The sequence below is a fragment of the Mobula hypostoma genome, chromosome 5 (genome assembly GCF_963921235.1).
Source record: "Mobula hypostoma chromosome 5, sMobHyp1.1, whole genome shotgun sequence".
NCBI classification, from domain to species: domain Eukaryota; kingdom Metazoa; phylum Chordata; class Chondrichthyes; order Myliobatiformes; family Myliobatidae; genus Mobula; species Mobula hypostoma.
Genome location: NC_086101.1, coordinates 113379729 through 113404186, shown reverse-complemented (window position 1 = coordinate 113404186; position 24458 = coordinate 113379729). Strand labels below are relative to the sequence as shown.

At 43.6% G+C, this 24458-nt stretch overlaps 1 protein-coding gene across 4 annotated transcripts in view; it reads right to left on the bottom strand.

Moving 5' to 3' along the window:
* The window catches only part of LOC134346932 (guanine nucleotide-binding protein G(I)/G(S)/G(T) subunit beta-2), a 155519-nt gene that overhangs the window by 117572 nt on the left and 13489 nt on the right, over positions 1-24458 (bottom strand). The window contains exon 2 of one of the 4 annotated variants that reach the window (XM_063048803.1): positions 11089-11217. The exons of 1 other annotated variant lie outside the window; for it this stretch is intronic. The gene's annotated coding sequence lies outside the window, so the exon portion shown is untranslated. Of the gene's footprint in view, positions 1-4810; positions 4832-4875; positions 5222-11088; positions 11218-24458 lie in introns of those variants that run through there. 2 more of the 4 variants (XM_063048804.1, XM_063048806.1) reach the window with 2 other exon arrangements.

Below are 24458 nucleotides of genomic sequence, written 5' to 3'. Positions count from 1 at the left end.
TGCTGGTGTGCCTTCTTCGTGATTGCATCAATGATGCATTCTACTTCCCATCAGCACACCCCTTTGGAACCCAAAATTTCAGAATCAGAATTAATACCACCAGCATACATCGTAAAATTTGTTACCTGAGTGGCAGCAATACATTGCAATGCAGAATAGAGAAAAAACTGAATTAAAGGATATGTATGTCAAATAGTTAAATTAACACAAGAAGTGCAAAAATAGAAATTTAAAAAGTAGTGTCGTGTTCATGCGTTCATTGTCCATTCAAAAATTGGATGGCAAAGGGGAAGAAGCTGTTCCTGAATCATTGAGTGTGTGCCTTCAGGCTTCTGTACCTCCTACCTGATGACACCAATGAGAACAAGCCATGACCTGGGTGGTGGGGGTCCTTAATGAAGGACACTGCTTTTTTAAGCCACTGATGCTTGAAGATGACCTGGATATTACAGAGGCTAGTACCCATGATGGAGCTGATTGAGCTTACAACTCTCTGCAGCTCACTTCGATTTTATACCATAGTCCACCACCCCCCCCCACCTCATACCAGATGATGATGCAGCCAGTCAGAATGCTCTCCATGGTACATCTGCAAAAGCTTGAGTGTTTTAGGTGACAAACCAAATCTCTTCAAACTCCTAATGAAATATATCCATTGTCATGCCGTCTTTGTAGATGCATACATATGTTGGGTCCAGGTTAGGTTCTCAAAGCTATTGACTCCCAGGAACCTGAAATGGCTCACTCTCTACACTTCTGATCCCTCTATGCATTCCCTTGTTTTATCCTTTCTGAAATCCACAATCAGCTCTTTGGTCTTACTGACACTGAGTGCCAGGTTGTTGCTGCTACACCACTCAACTAGCAGGTACATCTCACTCCTGTACGCCCTCTCGTCTCCATCTGAGACTCTGCCAACAATGGCTGTATCATCAGCAAATGCCTAGCCACACAGTCCTGAACCTCTCCACCCCTTTCACATTTTGTTCCCCAAAGACCTACTTAGTTCTTATGCTATTTCAGTTCTTTGCTGACACCTCCTTCTGCTGCCCAGTCAAGTTTTGTTTCAGAATCACTGATGAAAAGCCATCAACACAAAAGCTCCACAGAATCTAGCACTTATATAATGAAAGGTACAGCTTCTTCAGCGGTAGTAACTAAAGCTGAAAAGTAAACAACTCACAGGCAGAGGTCAGATTATAATGATGGGAAAAGACAGAAACACAGAAGAGATTCTTCAGATACTGGAAAACTTGAGCAACACACAAAATGCTGGGGAAACTCAGCAGTTCAAACAGCATCTATGGAGAGGAATAAATAAGATCTTGCCCCAAACCGTTTATTCCCCCACCAGTGATGCTGCCAGACTTGCTAAACTCCTTCAGCATTTTGGGTGTGTCCTACGAGAGAATCTTTTCTGAATTATCGAGTGCTACCCCAGATGAAACTCATTTTGAAATACAAAGGATTAACAAGCCTGTTTCATTTCCAATTCAACAACCGATTCATGTCTTAAAAATACCAGGGGAGAAGGAGCCAGCAAGTGAGGGAATGAAGATGGGGGAAGGGGGAAAAGGAACCATAAGATATAGGAGCAGAATTAGGCCATTTGGCCCATCAAGTCTGCTTTGCCATTTCATCATGGCTGATCCAATTTCCATCTCAGCCCCAATCTCCTACCTTCTCCCTTCATGCGCTGACTAATCAAGAATCTATCAACCTCTGCCTTAAGTATACCCAATGACTTAACCTCCACAGCTATCTGTGTCAATGAATTCCAGATTCACCACCCTCTGGCTAAATAAATTCCTTTTCCTCTCCATTCTAAATGGACGTCCCTCTATTCCGAAGCTGGTTTTAGGCTCCCCCACCATAGGAAATATCAACTCCACATCCACTTTATTGAGGCATTTCAACAATCAGTCTTTTTTTCTGAAAACCAGTGAGTGTGGGGGGGGAGAGGAAGGACATGGGGAGAGAGGAGGAGAATGGTCGTGGCAAGGGTAGGGAAAAAGAGCAGGCAGAGGGATAAAGGGAGTAGAAGAGGCAGAGCAAGATAGCAAGGTGGAGGGAGAAGGATGGGGGAGGGGGAGAGAGAAAGGACAGAAGGTGGAGGGTGGGGAGAGATACGGATGGGTGAAGGCAGGGGTGGGAAGGTGGTTTTCCAGCCAGGAAGGAAAGGGAGGGAGGGAGAGAGGGAGAGAACTAAGAAAAGGAGGTGGGAGAAAAGAGTGGGAGAGGAAGAGGAGGAAACAAGAACAAAACATCGGCTGCAGAGACTGGGATTGTGGGGTGAGCAAACCAGAGAGACAGAGAGACAAGCTGAAGTGTCAAGACTCTACAGGAATATTTATTCATGTTAACAACCACGACCCTGGTGCAATATGGCTATACATATACAGTCTGGTGGGGAGGAGATGTTTAAAACCAGAACCCCACCCTCACCCCTCCACACACACACAGGAACAACCATGTACATAGAAACAGAGGGAGCGGGAAAAAAAACAAAATGGAGCAGCTGCTTTTCATCAGAGAAACACATACACACAGACAAAAACAAAGCAATTTTCACCCAAGTAGGTAAAAAAATGTAAAATATTCATTAGCTATAAATATTGTTTTAGGAAAGTGCTTTAGGAATGAGGTACATTACCCCTATGCAGGCAGCAGACACACACAACTCAATCACAATTACTGAAGATGATTCTTTTAAAAATAATTTCAAAACACAAAAGTATTATATGTATAAAATTATAAACATGAAGTAAACTAATATTTCTTAAACCAGTAATAAACAGTTCCAAACAAAGAAATGATATGAATAAAGGATAGAAAACACCTACAAAGCATACGAAACATAAGGTTAGAATTTTTATTTTCCGAAAATTATTTTCCGGCCCACCACAACGCTAAAAGCATGACAAACGTAAAAAAATTTGTTTTAAAAGTAAACGCAAAGCTACAAAATAAGGTTCAAGGCCACTTGAGCAGGAAATTCTCATCATAAAAAAATGGGTGGGGTGGGCAAAGGATCAAAATAAAAGACAGAAGCTTTGTCTTAAAATACTTCAGCAATAAACACAGCAAAATAAATTTAATTCATATCTGAAATCATAAATGGCATTATTAAGGGAAATAATTTTAAAACCTAAACTCATGAATTAAATGTTCAAAGATAAAGCTTTTATAAACAACTTGATATTAACGTTAAAGTATTTCTGGAACATATTAAAGTACTCAGTTTATTTTCAAAGCACCTGCATATTGTAAACCCCTTATCACTGGCTTTAAAGCATCTAGAAACATTTTGAAATTCTAAGTAGTGCTTTAAATAAATTAATACAAATTAAAATATTTAAAAATAATGGAAAAATGATTTCTATTGAGACGTTATACATTTTTAATGCATGAGATAATAACGGTCTGCTGGTACTTTAAAATACAATTTCCTCCTAAGTTAATATTTTTTAAAATTCTTGCTTTGTATTTTAAAGATAAATGCGATAATAATTAAAAATTATAAGCTCAAAGATCTCAAAATATACATGAACTGCTCATTTGTTTTACAGCCATATTTAAGGTAAATTTTGTTTCAGTGCTTTTAAGAAAATGATTTAAAATACACCAACATAGAAATTATATCCCAAAGTTCTAACTATAAAATGAATAAATTTTATCTACCTTCAAGGACAGGTGAAGCTATGAAAACACTTTGTTTCTTTGAAATAAATCAATTATTTCAAACTCCATGTGTCTTTGAAGTTTCAGAATAAGGAGAAATATTTAAATGTTTTCTTTTAAATATGCCTCAAACCCAATAAAACAATGTTTTATTCAAAATGCAATCTTTAAGGTAGGATAATAACAGATAATATACAATAAAAATGAAAATAACACCCATGTACGAAATAGTACAATAAATCCCAAATATAATAGGACTCAAATTTAAATAACCAAATAATAATAACATTAAAAAATAATGTTATAGTAATCAAATTTATATACTGAATAATACTGAATAGTATTACAGGATAAATCTTAATACAATTCTAACCATAATAAGCAGTTTTATAATAAATTTTAAATATGAAAATTAATTATAAAAGGCAAGTAGTTTCTACAATAATTATAATTTTTAAATGATACAAATATTATAATGCATTAAAATATCTGATTTGGGTTTAATAGCAGCAAATGTCATAAAAATGTTACTTATTTTTTAAATATCACCTACATTTTAAAATTAATAGTGCACTAATTTTAAAAATAATGATAGTTGATGCGATAAGGTTTACTTAAAAGCACTAATTCTAAAAGTAAATAATTGCTATAACAATAATTTACAATGGCTTTTTTCATATTTACAATAGGGTAAATGTCAGAAAACTATTGATTTTAATGGGAAGCAATGGCAATATTAAGTCGCGTTATTTTTTTAAGTTATTTTTAAAATGAGCTATTAATAGCATTATCGATGGATACTAACTAGCATTAACCAATTGACAAAGTAACTGATCAATAACTATTTCACTGTCAGCCACAAACATCTGCTTTGAAGGTAAAATTCCTACGTTAAATAATGAAAGGTACTACTGACAGATAATGAAGTAAGAAAAAATATTATAAACAGTTGGCTAGATGATTTAAGGAGAGCACTGCCTCAAATGCAATAAATAATAGACAATAAAGGGACGTATTTAATAGCGCAACATAAATAATAAACGAGAGCACTAATAGGGAAAAGTTGCAACGGTAATGGTGCAGATTAAAGCATTAAGTGTTCCACTAATGCTGTGGATTGCAGCATTACCATGGTCCTGGGCAGGGCCCGCCGCCCCATTGCCCCCGCGCCTCCATTCCGCCCACTCTCCTCACCTTCAGCTAACGGTGTCCCGCTGTCAGCGAGCGGGGCTCTGGAGAAGTGGTACTAGGGGGTGAACTATCGTGTTCTGCGGCCGAGAAGAAGAAACGCACGACGTCTTATTCTTCCTCCCCCTCTGCTTCTGGTCCGGGGACGAGATGGGAGGGAGGGAGGAGCAGGAGGAAAAGGGAGAGGCCTCAACCCAGGAGTTGTCCACAGTCGGCCACCCGAGGCCGCGCCCGTACACTCTCGGACTCCACCATCGACTCGGGCGCCCAGCCAAAGGGGTGCAAGGGTGGCCGACCGTAATTCAGCTCCGCTCAATCTCACTTGCCTTTCTTCCCACTCATTTCCTTTGCCACCAGATTAAAAATGTTAGTTTGATTAAATAACGTACGGCTATTTGGATTTGCGGGGGTTGATGGTGTAAAATAACGCCTTTTTTTTGTCGCTTCTCTCCCACGCCTCCCCCTCCCTTGTCAATGCTTGCAGACAATCCACTATCCGCCGGGGAGGGAAAGACGGGGGTCACGTGACCACGGGCTCCCCGGGCTCCTGTCAATCAAACTGCGGTTGCTTGCAGTCCGCCAAGCCTCCATCTTCTAGTGGCCGTGCAACAGCCCTTCTCTCTTTCTTCAAATAAGTGACCCTTTGCTTCGATGCATTCCCCACCCCAAGCGCGCACTTCTGCAATTTTGAAATAAAAATCAGAAGCATTCTTTCCCCCTTCGTGAAATAAGCAGTGAAAAGAGACAACCCCACCACCCCTCCCCTTCCACAATTACCAATTGAGGCAACGTTGAACTACTGATTGCAAAAGGTTCCGTTGCTAGGAGATTTGAGATTGCAGAGGGAAATAAGCAGGAAAGGATTGAGGAAGCGGCGACGTGGGGTGAGGAATGGAGGGGGAGGGGTAAAAGAGATTTTATTTTGTGAAAAAACGGAGCAGTTTCTGTTTCTTTCCTGATCATAATTGCCTGTTGTACATCCTGATTTTGGCAGGGTTGGACAGGAGAGAGGGGGAGGGAAGAGAAGCTGGTGATGGTGGCAAATAGTTGCCCATTGATTCTTACGAAGAAAAATTTATGTTGCTAAGGCTCCCTGAATTTAGAAAGAAACTCCCACCTACAATTGCAAACATAAGTGATCTGATTTAATTGCGGTTTTTGAACATAGAGAGCAGGTTCTCAGCCAGCTCCATCAGCCACTAGCTCCCCACCATCCATGACATCTTCAAAAGGCAGTACAGTACCTCAAAAAGGAGTAGATCAGTAAGGACCCCCATCACCCAGGCCATGCCATTTTCTCATTGCTACCATCAGGGAGGAGGTACAGGAGCCTGAAGACACACACTCAGTGATTCAGGAACAGCTTCTTCCCCTCTGCCATCAGATTTCTGAACAGTCCATGACCACAGTCTGACTATTCTGCTTTCTTTTATCTCTACATAATTATTGGTTATAATATTTCTGATTGTGATTGATAGTATATTTTATATATTTCACTGCTGCCTGGAAGGAGTTTGTACGTTCTCCCCGTAAACACATGGGTTTCCTCCGGGTGCTCCGGTTTTCAACCACAGTCCAAATATGTACTGGCTGGTAGGTTAATTGGTCATTGTAAATTGTCCTGTGATTTGGCTAGAATTAAATTGGGGGATTGCTGAGGAATGGGGCTCGAAGGGCTGGAAGGCCCACTGCACCATATATTACATATTGATGCAGCTACAAAGAAGAAACAATGGCTGTATATCATTGATTTGGAAACAGCTTCTTTCCAACTGTGATAACACTGCTGAACAGATCCTGACCCGGATCTGGGCCGTACCCTCCAAATATCCAGACTTGCCTCTCGGTTTTTTTTGCACTACCTTACTTTCCATTTTTCTATTTTCTATTTATGATTTATAATTTAAATTCTTAATATTTACTATCGATTTGTAATCCAGGGAGCAGGAAGCGCAGAATCAAATATCGCTGTGATGATTGTACGTTCTAATATCAATTGTTTGGCGACAATGAAGTATAAAGTATAAGTATTAGGACTTTGAAGAGATTTGGTATGTCACCAACGCCACTTGCAGATTTCTACAGATATACCATGGAGAGCTTTCTAACTGGCTGCATCACTGTCTGGTACGGGGGGGTGGGGGGTGCTACTGCAGAGGATCGAAATAAGAGTTGTAAATTCAGTCAGCTCCTTCATGGGCACTAGCCTCCATTGCATCCAGGACATGCCCTCTTCTCATTGCTACCAAGGAGGAGGTACAAAAGCCTGAAGACACACACTCAACGCTTCTTCTCCTCCACTATCCGATTCTGAACGGACATTGAATCCATGAACGCTACCTCACTGCTTTTCTGCTACACTTATTTAACTATTTTATATATACTTACTGTAATTCACAATTTTTTCTATTATGTATTGCATTGTACTGCTGCCACTAAGACAACAAATTTCATGACCTACGCCAGTGATATTAAACCTGACTCTGATTGCTGTCACAAAATAACAAATTTCATCACAGATAGTAATATTTATAGTACTATTTCACAACATTATGGCCATGATTCGGATTAAAATTGGCAGTCACATCAGCAGTTTGATTGATAGTCAAACAGCATCCAATCATATAAAAGACACAGCAGTGAAACAAGTATCAGCTGTGATGGACGAAATGTGTCGGCCCTAAACCTCAATGGTCCATTTCAATGGCTCCATTTAATATCAGAGAATGCATACAGTATACAACCTGAACTTCTTACTCTTCACAGACATCCGCGAAACAATAAACCCCATGGAATGAATGATAAATGAAGACCCCTCCCCCACCCCTCATACAAGCAGCAGCAAATGAGCTGACCTCCCGCTCCCCATCAGAAGCACGAACCACACCCCCACCACGTGAGGAACAGCAGAAGCTCCCGAAAGAGACCCCAATCCACAGACCATTAAAAGCTGGGTCCATAACCCAACACTGCAGAGTCTCAGACAGGCGCCCTCCATCGAGGGGGGAAAGAGGGGTCACTTTTGCAACAAGAGCAGAGACCAGCAGCTCACAGATCCAGGATTACCATCTTCCGCATCGCTCCATAGATGCTGCCTGATGCAATGAGTTCCTCCAGCACTTTGTGTGTTATCACTAACCTGGTCTTCCCCTTCGTTTCACTTTCCCATTAACTGCCCTGATTCTACCCGCATGTCGTTGGGATGTGGGAGGAAATTGGAGCACCCAGTGGGGAAACCCATGCAGTCACAGGGAGGATGTGCAAAATCCACACACAATGGCAGAGATCGTTTGAGATCGAATCCAGGTCTCTGACACTATGGGGCCCTCTCCATCAGGGAGGAGGTACAGCAGCCTGAAGCCTGAACCACTTAGCAATTCAGAAACATGAAGAATGGGGCTTGTTTTGCAATTGTTGCGTTGTCACTTGGTACGTTCTGTTTTGCTCTGTTCTATATTGTTCTGCTGAGCATGTGGGCATGCTACATTGGCACCAGTGTGTGTGGTGACAGCTGCAGCCTGCCCACAGCACATCCTCGGGTTGTATTGGTTGTTAATGCAAATAACTCAGTTCACTCAACACACATCAAATTTGCTGGTGAACGCAGCAGGCCCCAGGCAGCATCTCTAGGAAGAGGTACAGTCCACGTTTCGGGCTGAGACCCTTCGTCAGGACTAACTGAAAGAAGAGCTAGTAAGAGATTTGAAAGTTGGAGGGGGAGGGGGAGATCCAAAATGATAGGAGAAGACAAGAGGGGGAGGGATGGAGCCAAGAGCTGGACAGGTGATTGGCAAAAGGGATATGAGAGGATCATGGGACAGGAGGCCCCGGGAGAAGGAAAAGGGGGGGGGGAACCCAGAGGATGGGCAAGGGGTATAGGGTTTTTTTGGGTTTCTCTGGGTTTTTCCCCCTCCCCCTTTTCCTTCTCCCTTGGGCCTCCTGTCCCATGATCCTCTCATATCCCTTTTGCCAATCACCTGTCCAGCTCTTGGCTCCATCCCTCCCCCTCCTGTCTTCTCCTATCATTTTGGATCTCCCCCTCCCCCTCTCAAATCTCTTACTAGCTGTTCCTTCAGTTAGTCCTGACGAAGGGTCTCGGCCCGAAACGTCGACTGTACCTCTTCCTAGAGATGCTGCCTGGCCTGCTGCATTCACCAGCAAATTTGATGTGTGTTGCTTGAATTTCCAGCATCTGCAGAATTCCTCATGTTTACGTGACTCAGTTCACTGTATGTTTCAATATCATCGTCACTATGATGTGCCGTGTTGTATGACGTGGGTGATCATGGTCCCTCACTGAGTTCCTCCAGTATTTTTGTGCGTGATAGATGAGAGAAAGGCTGGTTCATTCTGATGACAACCATTCACTTCTGGTGTCGGCCTTCCTCATTTGCACCTGTCCATTTCTGGAGAAACAGGAACTGGCCACAACGTAAGTATGGTCTAACCTAGCAGGTATTTAGCAGTGACATCCCTGTTCCCTCACACTCTCCCTCCGCTCTCCACACACTAAGTTGTTTTATTAACTTGAGCTTCTATGTTTAGTGATGTGTATCCATGAGTTGGCTCAGTTGAGATATGATTACGACTATCCAAGGACAGGCATATAATCAGCCTCGTTTGGAGTACCTAGGTCTCTCACTCTTCCTTAAAGCCCAAGAGATACCTATTTGGCCCATTGAGTTGATGCCAGTTCATAGAGCAATCCTGTCCCCACCCCTAACCCCACACCTCACCCACACTCGATCTTGATCTCTGTTGCTCTCTATGTGAAGTTTGCAGATTCTCACCGAGGCCATGTGGGATTCCCCTGGGCGATCCAGTTTCCTCCCAGCCATACTTGCATTCCAGCGACAAGTGGGGTTGCTGGGATTACTATCAGTGGGTGGCCAGCATCATAGAGACAGGGACACAGACAGAGAGAGAGTTAGATAAAGAGAGAGAGAGAGTTAGGTAAAGAGAGAGAGTTAGATAAAGAGAGAGAGAGATGCAGATGGCGGTGGGGGGAGGGTCTCTTCCACCAGCACATGATCCATATCCCTCCATTCCCTTAAACGTTGGCACGTAACCACAAATTAATTCATTATTACAGTCTCTGTTAACAATTAAAAGATGTTACACAGGGAATGTTTCAGGGAAGCAAGTGAGTTTAAAGGGAGAGCAGGAAACAGAAGCCGAGGAGGGACAGAACCAGGACTCTGACCAGCAGAACAGGCAAATGTTACACGGCGGATTTCTGACCAGATTATCAGAGTCTTACAATACAAGGGCATCTGTGTTGACGTTAAAAGATTACTTTTCACACGTACATCAAAACAAACACTGAAATGCGATGTTTGCGTCACATCAAATCAGCAAGGATGTTGTGCATTTAACATTTCAGTAATATTTTGAGTAATCTTGTTAAAATGTTGATTAAGCATTCTTTGTTCGCTTAAATAATTCATTATGGGTTACATGTATAAATCCTTGAATTACACTCGTCATCACACTACCATGCATGCCTCACTTAAAGTAAGCACAAAGTCAGACCCACATTTTGGACTCCCGTGACTTCGTTTGAATTAGTTTAACGTTCTGAAGTTAAAAAACGTAACAGAGGACAGCTGTCACCATTCTTCCGTCACCAACGTAGCTTGCCCACAACTTACTAACCCTAACCTGTTACGTCTTTGGAATGTGGGAGGAAACCGGAGCCCCCAGAGGAAATCCACCCAGTCACGGAGTGAACGTACCGACTCCTGACAGGCAGCGCCGGGAATCAGACACTGATCAGTGATCTGCCTGCACTGTAAAGCGAGTGCTCTGCCCGTCACGCCACCATGCCTCCCCGTACCATATGTTAACTGAAGCAACAACAGCGGAGCGATCTCCAGTTCTACAAGCTTTCCCAAGCTCACAAGTACTGCCCACGGGATATTTTCGTACTGACATCAGCTCATATTACATCAGTGACTTCAGGTCAAAGGGCACAGCCCAGGGCAGGGAGAAGGCATGACACAAGCACAAGCCCCTCCCCTTCTCATCAACTCAGGAAGTCATGATGAAGGACAAATTGCTTCCATTTGCATCTCATTAGGAGCTGATTGCCATGGTAACGGGAGATGTCCAAAATTAGCTTTGTGTAGAATGCCAAAAATAGTTTCACAGGATTATTTTTTCAGGTTTTTAATATAAACAGCAATTATTTATTTCACAGTTTGTCTATTTCCCCATTACCTCAGTTTGATGAGGACCAGGATCCTAAGCTGATCTTGACAGGGTCCAAATACAAGGGACCTATCTGTCTTTGCCGACAGATGCGTGTGCCAGGATGGGCAGCTCCAGCTCAAACCGGGAGAGCGATTCCTGTGGGAGAAATGAGAGGGGGAAGAATGAAGTATGGGATGGAATGCCGATGCTCTGCCCATCGATGACAATGGGGACCAGCGGATCATTTACCAGAGAAGTTTACCTTCCCTTTGAGGCAGTTAGTATAGTCAATGTAATCAGAGAGAGAAGGGGTAGGAGGGGTAAGAGGAGGAGGTGGTTTGGGGGAGAGGTGCGGGTAGGGAGTGAGAAAGTGGTGAGGGGAGAAGGGGAGCACACAAGAACACGAGCTGAACTTGCTGATGCCAAGTGCTTTCGGAAGTCTGGAAAGCCTCTCCTAAACAGTCGCTTCTTCTTCCAAGGGGCTAAATATTTGGGACAAGGACCTAGATCAGTTCAGACATCCCACTACGAGACCGACACATTCAAAGAAATGTTGAGGTTCGATCCAGCAAGCTGATTGGATGAAGAAGCTCTGAAGGGAACGGCCATTTCCAAAGGGACTGGACCCAAAGCCTGATTGGCAACAAATCATGGACTTGATGGAAATTTAACAGCACCAATCCTCGGCCTAGTCCAGCCAAATCTGTAGACTTTCCTGAAGGACTACTGGGAATTCTGGAATGTTCCACTGCAGAGTGTGAGAGACTGAGCCCGGGACCTTGCTGCTTAAGACCTTATATCCCGGAGAAAATCTGAACTGAACTTGGTCCGATCCCAAATCTGCCCCCACACCTTAGGAAAAGAAAAAACTATTTCTGAAGACCTCCAAATGCAATTTTTTGGTGCTTTTGGCTCATGCCATCACTGAAGTCTCCCTTCCACCTCAGCAGACTGGAACAAGAGCTGGGGGAAGGGGGCTGACAGGACAGACTCTTCCATTTAGAAATCATTCAGGCCTTTGCAAGATGTTCTGCGTGGTTTTCCCAACCAACACCACACTGAGGTGAATCAACCATTTTGTATCACTTCCCACTGTCTTGCTAGCATGATCAAAGACCCCACCTACCCCAGAAATGCTCTCTTCTCCCCTCTCCCACTGGATGGAAGATACAAAAGCTTGAAAGCACTCAACGCCAGGCTCAAGGACACCTTCCACCCCACTGTTAGAAGATTATTAATCATTAAGACTGACTCATGGTTTCATAATCTACCTCACTCTGATCTTACACCCTATCCTTTACCTACACTGCACTTTCTCTGCAGCTGTTACACTTTTCTCTGCATTCTGTTCACAAACAAGAGCTGAAGGGTCTCGGTCTGAAATATCGACTGTACTCTTTTCCATAGGTGCTGCCTGGCCTGCTGAGTTCCTCCAGCATTGTGTGTGTTACCTGCATTCTGTTATTGTTTTACCTAGTTCTACTGGTGTAGTAACCTGATCAGCACGGGGGTACGCAAAACAAGCTTTTCACTGTATCTCAGCACATGTGACAATATTCAACCAGTTCCAATTCCAATCACGTGACCAGGATTCCATCTTCCCTGCACGTCTGTCACTTGCGTGTGTATGTATCCAAGTCTCCATCCACATGTGTACCTGTGTGTGCATCTGTTGTCTCTGTGGTTACACGCCTCTCTCCCACCTCCTCTATGTCTCTGCACATTTCTGTGTATGTGTGTGCACTCTTCCCCGCCAACCTCCTCTGTCTCTGCACATTTCTGTGTATGTGTGTGCACTCTTCCCCGCCAACCTCCTCTGTCTCTGCACATTTCTGTGTATGTGTGTGCACTCTTCTCTCCCCCAATCTCCTCTATGTCTCTGCACATTTCTCTGTGTATGCACACGCATGCACATATATATATATATACCCCTCTCTTCCCACCTCCTGTGTCTCTGCACAGTTCTGTCCATCTGTGTGCACCTCTCTCTCCCCGCTGTGTGTGTGTATGTATACATTTCTCTGTATGTTTATGATAATGAGTCAGTTAGGGTCAAGTGAGGAATTTCATTTGGAGAGCACAAAGACATCCAAGCAGGCATGGGGACAAAACGTGACAAGTTTGGAGGGAAGGAAGGTGGTCGATGTCAGTCATTAGGAAAGGAACTGAAATCAATGGAGATTGGAAGCCCTGTCAATGGGGAAAGGGACAGAGAACCAACCGATTGTGTGTGAAGGTCAGTAGATATCGAGGGAGATTCCAGCTTTTGAAGAATTAACTTCTCCTAGGTCTGAATCCAGGCCCATATGGGTGACATTTCCGATGGTAACACCAACTGGGGTGGGGGAATCAGCCGATGACTGCTGGACCTCACGTGCCCCATGCCTTGGATCACATGGGAGGAGCAGGAAGTGACCCTGTGAGTCCCTAGCAATGGGGCGGGACCTAGTGATCCAATATGGAAGGACAATCATGGAGTTATACAGAGGCATCCCCTTTGGCCCAACCAGCCCATGCCATCACAAATGTCATCTAAGATAGACCCCATTTCCCTCTGAGCACTTCCTATTCATGTACCTGTCCTAGTGTCCTTTAAATTATTGTACCTCCCTCAAGCAGTTCCACAGCTTTTTTATTTTTATTTATTAAGAAACAGTATGGAATAGGCCCTTCTGACCCTTCCAGCCGTACCACACCAGCAATCTCCCAATTTAAACATTGCCTGATCACAGAATAATTTACAATGCCAATTAACCTACCAACCCGTAGATCTTTTGACTGTGGAGGAAACCCACACAGTCATGGGGAGAACATACAAACTCCTTACAGGCAGCTGCAGGAATTGAACCTGGGTCACCCGTTCTGTAAAGCATTGTGCTAACCATATACTGTCCAGCTTCTGGGTGAAGAAGTTGCTCAAGTTTGTATTAAATCTCTTCTCTCCCACCTATGTCCTCTGCTTCTTCATTCCCCAACGTCCACATAAACTAGAAACACAAGATTCTGCAAATACTGGAAGTGCAAAGCAACACACACAAAATGCTGGAGGAACTCAGCAGGTCAGGCAGCATCTATGGAATCAGAATCAGGTTTAATATCACTGGCATACGTCGTGAAATTTGTTGTCTTTGCAACAGCAGTACAATGCAATACATAATAATAGACATGAATTGCAGTAAGTATATGTAGTGTACAAATGTTTGTATATTAGTTAAATTAATTAAGTAGTGCAAAAATAGAAATAAAAAGTAGTGAGGTAGGTGTTCAATACCCATTCAGAAATCTGATGGCTGAGGGGAAGCTGTTCCGGAATCGCTGAGTGTGTGCCCTCAGGCTCCTGTACCTCCTCCCTGATGGTAGCAATGAGAAGAGGGCATGTCCTGGGTGCTGGGCGTCCTTGATAAGGGAAGCGGCCTTTTTCGCTCCTTGAAGACGTCTTAGATACTACGGATGCTAGTGCCCACAATGGAGCTAAACAATCAATGTTTCAGGCTGAAACCCTCTTCGGAACTCATTGTAACCCACCACGCACAAAAGGTCAGGCAGCATCTATGGAGGGGAATAGACGGTCGCCTTTTCTGGCTGAGACCTTCATCAGTACAGGACCATGGTCAAAGAATCAGAATGTGTAAACCATTGCCATATTCTTTCCAGCTTTGACCATAGATCATGAAGCTTAAAGGAATCGTTCCTATAGTAAGGGTGACTGACACTGAACACAATACCCAAGTTACCGAATGAAAGAATACACACACACACACGAACAAGATGCTGAAACTAAGACTGGAGCAGATATTATGGACCAGCAGATGAGAACCAAAATAGTTGGACTGTCCTCCCTGTTCCTAACATTAACTGAGCTTGCTGATCACTCCATGGTGACTGAGATCAATTCATTATACATGACTATCCTCTACTGATGGGAGAGATGAGTTGGACTGAAGGGCCTGTATGACTCTATGAGATGTTGAATTGAGGCCTGCTCTCCAGTATTGTTCAAAGTTCAAAGTAAATTTGACAAAGTACGTCTATGTCTCCATGTACCCTGAGATTCATTTTCTTGCGGACATTCACAGAAGTACGAAGTGCATCAGAATCAATGAAAAACCACAAAGACCAATAAGCAACCAATGTGCAAAGGAACTATGCAAATATAAAAATATAAAATATATTGAGAACATGAGCTATGAGCCTTTGAAATGAAGTCCATAGGTTATGTTGATTGATCAGTTCAGTGTTGATGTGAGTAAAGTTATCCATACCAGTTCAGGAGCCTGCTGGTTGTAGGGTATTAATTGTCCCTGAACCAAGGCTCCTGTACCTCCTCCCTGATGGCAGCAGCAAGAGAACAAGGCCTGGATTGTGGGGGTTTATGATGATGGACGCTGCTTTCCTGTGTTAATACTTTGTGTATGTGCTTAATGGAGGGGTGGGCTTTACCCGTGACAGACTGAGCCATATCCACTACTTTTTGTAGGATTTTCTGTTCTTAGTTCGGTTTCAGTGATTTTGTGGTTTGATGTTTTACATTCCATGTTTTTCGCTCACTTTTTGCCGTTTGCACAATTTGTTCATTTTTTGCATGTTGGGTGTTTGATGTTTTCTTGAACGGGTTCCATGCTGTTTCTTTGTGTCTATCCGTGGGAAGATGAATCTCAGGGTTGTTTATTGCATACATACTTTGATAATAAATGGACTTTGAATCTTAGGCATTGGTGTTTCCAACCAGGCCATGAGACAAGGATACTCTCCACTGTTGAAAGGCAGCCCCTGAAACTACTGAATGAAGAACAGTTGTGGAATTGCTCTGTGTAAAATATTGCTACGTTGCTGAAGTTGCAATAGCAACTGAACTTCTGAAAGTACTTCAAAGTTTTCAAAGTTCAAAGTAAATTTTATTATCAGAGTACACATATGTCACCACATACAGCCCTGAGATTCATTTTCCTGTGGGCATACTCAGCAAATCTGTAGAATAGTAACTCTAACAGGATCAAGGAAAGATCGACCAGAATTCAGAAGACAACAAACTGTGCAAATGCAAATATAAATAAACAATAAATAATGAGAACATGCGATGATGAGGTAAAGAGTCCTTAAAGTGAGATCATTGGTTGTGGGAACAGCTCAATGGATGGGCAAGTGAGCATAGTTATCCCCTTTTGTTCAAGAACCAGGTGGTTGAGGGATAGTAACTGTTCTTGAACCTGGTGGTGCAAGACCCAAGGCTCTTGCACCTTCTACCTTATGGCAGCAGCGAGAAGAGAGCATGGCCTGGATGGTGGATGCTGGATGCTGCTTTCCTGCAACAGCATTGCACATAGATGTGCTCAGTGGTTGGGATGGCTTTACCCGTGATGTACTGGGCTGAACCCAAGATTCAAGTACATTAATCATCAAGGAATGTATAAATTATAAATTTTGAGATTTGCTTGCTCACAGGTAGCCACAAACCAAGAAAACCGAAAGAATCCAATTTAAAGAAGAATAAAAATAAAAATAAAAGACCAACACCCGATGCACAAGAGAAAGAAAAAAATATACAAGTCATGCAAGCAATTGAGGCGAACAACAGCATTCCCAACCAAAGATAAGTCCTCAGATCTGAACCTTAGAGCAGCCCGGAGTAGGCCCAAAGCCTCACTTATCAGTTCATCATATTAGCAGGTACGGAGCACGGCAGCCAGGGCAGTCTTCGTAGCCTCAGCGCCATGGAGATGACCACTGCAGAGAACGGGCGAAATCCACTCTCCTCCCGCTCTCCTCCTGTCTTTTAAGTCACCTGGGCCAGAATTTAAATTGACCCAATGACGGAACAGCGAAAGGCTTCACACCCCGGAGAAAAGAGTGAACATCGCGGCGAGCAAGCAAAATATGCTCTCGCATCGGATCATGGCCAGCGTTTAAGTTGTCTGAACTGCACATTGTACCTCACACTAGGACCGAGGCACCACTACTGTGAAGGGCTCTGGCTCTAAACCATGCTGCCCAGCAACTTGCTCCTGGCCCAGATTTCATCACCCAGCCTGAAGTCGCTCTGATCTCTTCAAATCAGCTCAGTAGCCACAGCAATCCAGACTTGCACCCCGGCCAGTAATACAGGCATTGGAACTCCATCTGTATCGATTCATTCCCCAGACCTGCCTCCCATCGCTCGCCCCTTCACTGTTTGCAGTGATAATTTAACACAATTTACCTCAGGAAAGGTATTTTTAGGGAAGTTTTTAGTTAGATTTCTTAGCTTTTGATACCAGGAAGCTGTCACACGTTTGGTAGCATCATCTTAACCTTTTGAAGGATTTTCCGTTCAAAGACACTGGTGTTTCAGAGTCGGGAATGATGGTGATCCCAAGCTACCTTATTATCTATTCCAAAACCTGAAACACTTTCAGCCCCAAGCATTGCAGACAGTAGCACCCAGGAATTTGAAGTTCCTGATCCTCTCCATCTCTGATCATGGCTCACAGCTCCCTGGTTTCCCTTTCCTGAAGTTCTTTGGTCTTGCTGACATTGAGTGAGAGGTTGTTGTTATGACAGCAGTCAGCCAGATTTTCAGTCTCCTTCCTGTACGCTGATTCATCACCACCTTTGATATGGCCCGCAACAATGGTGTCATCAGCAAACTTGAATATGGTGTTAGAGCTGAAGTTAGCCACGCTGGAAGTACCTTTAAATATGATCGGGTGTTCATTATGATAGAGAGCAATATCTATTACCCCGTCACTGCACTGTAAACACTCTAAACTATTTTTCATAATGCTGCTTAGATTATAAATACGTGTTGGTATTTATGCACTTTAACTATACTTTAACCTCCAACTTTACCTTTTATATAATTACAGGCTGACTATCCCTTATCCGCAATGCTTGGGGCTGAAAGTGTTCCAAGTTTTGGAGTAGATAATGAGATAGCTTGGGATCACCATCATTCCCGACTCTGAATTTATGTGCTACCGGTACGGAGTCTTCATCTTACACTTGCTCATCACACATATGTACTGATGCAGCCATTCGGCACGTTAGACTTTCATCAGCGACAATCTTGTCAAACCCAATGAATTTCTCTGCTACTTAGTGATCAGCAGACGCTTCACACCACAAATCTTTAAAAATTTAATGCCATAACTTTTCTTAAATTTCTGCAACCAGCCTGCTGGTTATTAACTTTTGTTCATTGCATATGTGGGGTTACTTCTCAGAACTGCTTGTGGTTTGCAGAGACCTGCACATCACCTGGGAATCTTCCCAGCCCCTTGTGGAATTTTTCACTTTGACATCATGTCTCAGTGTTCAAAACATTTTCGGATTTCAGAGGTTTTCAGAGTTTGGAATTTCGTACTTTTCTTGGATGTCATGCCCTGACCAATACAACATAGTAAATTCCTAATAAATAAATATATATATATGTAAATGGTGAATAAAATTGGCCCTTGATCCTTGAAGAGGTTCTTCATGTGAAGTTCAAAGTTCAAAGTAAATTTATTATCAAAGTGCACGTATGACACCGTATACAACCCTGAGATTCATTTTCTTGTGGGCGGCACTGTAGCGTAGTGGTTAGCACAACACTTTGCAGTACAGGGAACCTGGGTTCAATTCCTGCCACTTCTTGTAAAGAGATTGTATGTTCTCCCCATGATGGCATCAGTTCCCTCCCACAGTATACGGTCCACAATTAGGCTAGGATTTATGTCCTAGGCTAGGATTAAATTGGGGGATCGCTGGATGGTGCAGAAAGAGAGAGACAGAGATAGGGAAACAATAATAATGAATAAATAAGCAATAAGTGTTGAGAACATGAGATGAAGAGTCCTTGACTGAGCAGGAAATGGAAGGATCTGACCTTTGTGTAGGCAGAAGGGATTAGTCGCGTTGGCCATTTGATTACTAATTTATTAGTCTAGTAGCACATTGTGGGCTGTAGGTTCTGTGGCCTGTTCTTGTGTTGTGCTGTTCAATGTTTCAAGTTAGTTTGCTTTAGTTTCTGTTTGCTCCTTATACCAGTATTGTTTTTCAAGTAAATTGAGGTTGTACTAAGCCACTGTGGTTTGGGGGTGGAGGGGGGGGGTGGATGTGGAGGGAAAGAGAGGGAGAGGGCGGAAAGAGACATTGATAGGGAGGGGGAGGGACAGGAGGTGGAGGGGGTAGGATGGGAGAGATAGGGGAGGGTACTAACACACAGTGAAAGGAGGTGGTGAGTGAGAAGGCAGTGAACCCCATTCTGCACAGTGCTGGTCCCTCCCTGCTGCTCCCATATAACCCTCACTGCCCGTTCCTACAGGACAGGCATGCTGAGCAACTCCAGCGCTCACTTCCCCTACCAGCTATTTATATCCCACAAAAAGGAACTGATGGCCCTCCCAGGCCAAGAATTGAACAGCAAAGCACGCTCCAAGCAGTGGCTGCAATTCACACTGTCCCCTCCCTCACAGCCAGGTCACCCTCGGACACCCAGGCATGCCTCACATTTGGGGTGGTATGGTGGCCCGGTCATTGATGGAGGGGACAAGCTCAGTTGGTCTACCCTTTCTGCCAATGCCCCCATGATAATGTGGAGCGCCTGATATATGAGGATACTGCAGGCAGTGAACGCTGATCCTTCCCCACCCTCAAGGGTCCCAGCTCCATAACCTTCTGCCGAAGGCAAGAATTTATGCCAATCGAAAATGGAGTCTCTCCCTTCGAAATGGCAGAGCTGAAACGGGTATTCAAGTAACAGATTAGAGAAGATGTGACGCAACTCTAAACGATAAATTATTGTATCTTGAAACAGTCATCTCCAATTGTATCCCATAAATCGATAAGATACAGGAGCAGAATTAGGCCACTGGCCCGTCAAGTTTGCTCCACCGTTTCACTTTCAGCCTTATAATCTCCTGCCTTCTCCCTGTAAACCTTCATGCCCTGACTAATCAAGAACCTATCAACCACTGCTTTAAATACCCAAAGACTTGGCCTCCTCAGCTGCCTGAGGCAACGAAATCCACAGATTCATCACTCTCTGGCTAAAGAAATTCCTCATCTCCATTCTAAATGGACGTCCCTCTATTCTGAGGCTGTGTCCTCTGGTCTTAGACTCCCCCACCAGAGGAAACATCCTCTCCACCTCCACTCTGTCAAGACCTTTCAACATTCAATAGGTTTCAATGAGATTATCCCCTCTTCTGAATTCCAGTGAGTACAAGTCCAGAACCATCATATGGTCCTCATATGGTAACCCTTTCATTCCCAGAGTCACTCTTGTGAAACTCCTCTGAACCCTCTCCAATGTAAGCACACCCTTTCTAAGATAAGGGGCCCAATACTGCTCACAATACTTCAAGTGAGGCCTCACCAGTGCCTTATAAAGCCTCAACACTACATCCTTGCTTTTGCATTGCATTTGCCTTCCTCACCACTGACTCAACCTGCAAATTAACCTTTTGGGAATCTAGCACGAGGACTCCCAAGTCCCCTTGCACCTCAGATTTTTGAATTTTCTCTCCTTTTATAAAATAGTCTACATTTTTTTATTTCTTCTACCAATGTGCATGACCATACACTTTCTGACACTGTATTCAATCTGCCACTTCTTTGCCCACTCTCTTAATCTGATCAAGTCCTTCTGCAGCCTCCTTGCATCCTATACTGTTCTGTGTTAGAAACGAATGCCAAATTATCTCTTCTGCCACCACATGGTCCATATTTCATCAGCCGCGACTCTTGAAAATTTCTGCATATGTACCAAGAGCATTCTGACTGGGCCCATCACCGCCTGGTATGGCAGCTCCAATGTACAGGGTCATTATGTGCCACGTCGTGTGACGTGGACAGTTATGATCTTTCCATGACCACGATTGTTCTCGCAAATTTTTCTACAGAAGTGATTTGCCATTGCCTTCTTCTGGCCCGTGTCTTTGCAAGATGGGTGACCCCAGTCATTATCAATACTCTTCAGAGATTGTCAGCCTGGAGTCAGTGAATGCATAACCAGGACTTGTGATATGCACTGGCTGCTTGTACAACCACCTGCTTCCATGGCTTCACGTGATCCTGATAAGCAGGTGCTCAGCAAAAAAACAAACACGAATCTCAAGGTTGTATATGGTGACATACATCTACTCTGATAATAAAATTTATGTCGAACTTTAAACTTTAGTGTCCACCTCACTATTCTTCCTTTGTACTATTATATACTGTACTGTAGTAATATTTTGTGTCTTGCCACAAAACAACTCATTTCACAACATGCGTAAGCTAAAAAGTAGCTTTATTTGTCACAACAACATACATCAAAGTTGCTGGTGAACGCAGCAGGCCAAGCAGCATCTATAGGAAGAGGCGCAGTCGACATTTCAGGCCGAGACCCTTCGTCAGGTCTCGGCCTGAAACGTCGACTGCGCCTCTTCCTATAGATGCTGCCTGGCCTGCTGCGTTCACCAGCAACTTTGATGTATGTTGCTTGAATTTCCAGCATCTGCAGAATTCCTGTTGTTTTTATTTGTCACATGTCACATGTACATCACCCAGGACGTGCCTTGTTCTCATTGCTACCATCGGGAAGGAGGTACAGAACCCTGAAGGCACACACTGAACGATTCAGGAACAGCTTCTTCCCCTCTGCCATCCAATTTCTAAATGGGCATTGAACCCATGGACACTACCTCACTACTCTTTTTTTTTAAATTACTTATTTACCACTTGGTAATTATTTTATTTTTAATATATATACACACACACACACACAGAAAGCACAATTCATTTTTTTTATTACTATGTATTGCATCATACTGCTACCACAAAAACAACAAATTTCATAACATATGCTGGTGATATTAAACCTGATTCCAATTCTGACATAGTGTGAAGCATCATTTGAGTCAACGAGCGACACCGTCCGAATATGTTCTGGGGGCAGCCCGCAATTGTCACCATGCTTCTGATGCCAACATAGTATGTCCACTACTAGCCCGCAAGTTTTTGTTTTGGTATGTTGGAGGAAACTGGAGCACTCAGAGAAACCCTCATGGTCATGGGGTGAATTTACAGACCCCTTACAGACAGAATTGAACCCCAATCACTGGCTGTGCAAAGCGTTACACGAACTGCAAAACCAGCATTTCACCCAAAAATTACCAGTTCCAAAACGCAGAATGAACCAGGGACCTCTAGATGTCAGTGATCATAATCCTAATTCTGATTCATTCTCTAGTACAAGAAGATTTCAGTTATGTTACAATGGTCAAGCTCTCTTCTCGCTGTGCCATCAGGAAGGTGGTACAGGAGCCTCAGGACTCACACCACAGGTTCAGGAACAGTTAATACCCTTCAACTATCTGGCTCCTGAACCAGAACAGACCACTTTTTTAAAAAAATGGACTCGACCTTACAATCTACCTTACGATCTTCCACTGTATTGTTTTTCTGCACTGCACTTTTTCTGTAACTGTTACACTTTACTCTGCATTGTTATTATTTTACCCTGCTCTACCTCAATGCACTGTGTAATGATCTGATCTGCATGAACAGTGTGCAAGACAGGCTTTTCACCTTATTTCAATACATAAGACATAGGAGCAGAACTTGGCCATTAGTCCATCGAGTCTGGTCTGCAAGAGCAAGAACAATTTTTCTTTTCTTTCTTTTTTTTTGGCATGTGCGTGCATGCGCGTCTGTGCATGTGTGTCTGCGTGCGTCCGTGTGTGTGTGATGTTGGCGGGACGATGTCTTTTTCATGCCTTTGCAAGGCGCGGAGCGAGAGAGAGAGACTGTGTGGCGCACCACTCCTCACATAGACATTTTGCAGTATTTTTCCCTTTATTTTACGAGGTCAAGTTGTGATCTCGACACTCAACCCGGCACGCATGGAAGCGTACTTGGGAGCAGATCCGACTGGGTTCGAACCCAGGAACCTCTGTTCCTGAGTCCGGCGCTGATGTCATTGCGCCACCAGCCGGCCCAAGAACAACTTTTTGTATGTGACAATAATAGACCAATATCAATCTCGGCTTCCATCCCACCCAACTTTAATGCCAGATGCCCAGTTCTGGCCATGCGTACCATTTTCCCTCTGGACTCCTGATTCACATTCCTGGACTGATGTTTGAATAACAAACTGAACTATCTGAACTTCCAAACAATTGTAGGCCAGGTTATCCAAGTTATCAACAGTCAATGTCATGTACTGTCATATGCAAAAGTATGACCAGTCCTCCTCTACCCTGTACAGTCTAACCACCTTCTCCTCACTGACACCGAATATTGCTATTGCTTGCCTGATGTGGCCTTCAAGAGGACCACAACCATGTCATTGGGTTTGGAGGCTTGTTCCTCAATGACACAGAGAGCTATGTTGGCTGGAGTCAGAGATTTATACTTTGGCTCTTGGTAGGGTCACCCATGCCAAACAGGTCAAAGGGTAGAGGTCAGACTAAGAGTGGTCCTCCAGTCTTCCAGGTTCAGGGGTTCAGCTCAGGGCTAACAATCCTGACTGGTAAAACAAAACTATTACAGAAATAACAATGAAGAATCCTTCTACATCTGAGTGTGATGGTATTCCTGAGTCTCCACCCAGGACTGACAGTAGTGAAAACTGAGAAGGAGCTACTGACATGATGAAGGAAGCCACTGACACGATCAAGGGAGCCCTGAACACCACCAGAGATGAAGGATCTTCAATGCTGCCCTAAACGTAATGGGCAAACATACCTGTCTTGGATACTTTTACTGTGCATACCTTTAAAATCAAAATCAAGTATATTGTCATATGCGCAAGTCCGTGTCTGCTGAAATGCAATGTAAAGCTTACTTGCAATCGGCATCACAGGCACACATACATTCGGTGGCCATTGTATTAACTGCAGGAGCCACCTAATAAACTGGCCCCTGAGTATATGAACGTAAGAAATATGAGCAGGAGAAGTCCGTCTGACCCTTCGAACCTGCTCCGCCATTCAATAAGATCATGACTGAACTGACCATGGACTCATCTCCACCTCCCTGCCTTTCCCCCACGACCCTTAATTCCCCTACTATGCAAAAATATGTTCGTGGACTTCTGCTGCTGTAGCCCAACCACTACAAGGTTTGACATGTTATACATTCAGAGACGTTCTTCTGTACCCCACTGTTGTAACATGTGGTTATTTGAGTTACTGTTGCCTTCCTGTCAGCTTGAACCAGACTGGCCATTCTCCTCTGACCTCCGTGGGCATTTTTGCCCACAGAAATGCTGTTCACTGGATTTTTTTTGTGTTGTTTTTTTGCACCATTCTCTGTAAACTCCAAAGATCATTGTGCATGAAAATTCCCAGATCAGCAGATACTCAAACCATCCCATCTGGCACCAACAATCATTCCATGGTCAAAGTCACTTGGATCACATTTCTTCCCTATTTTGAAAGTGGCCACTATGTCTA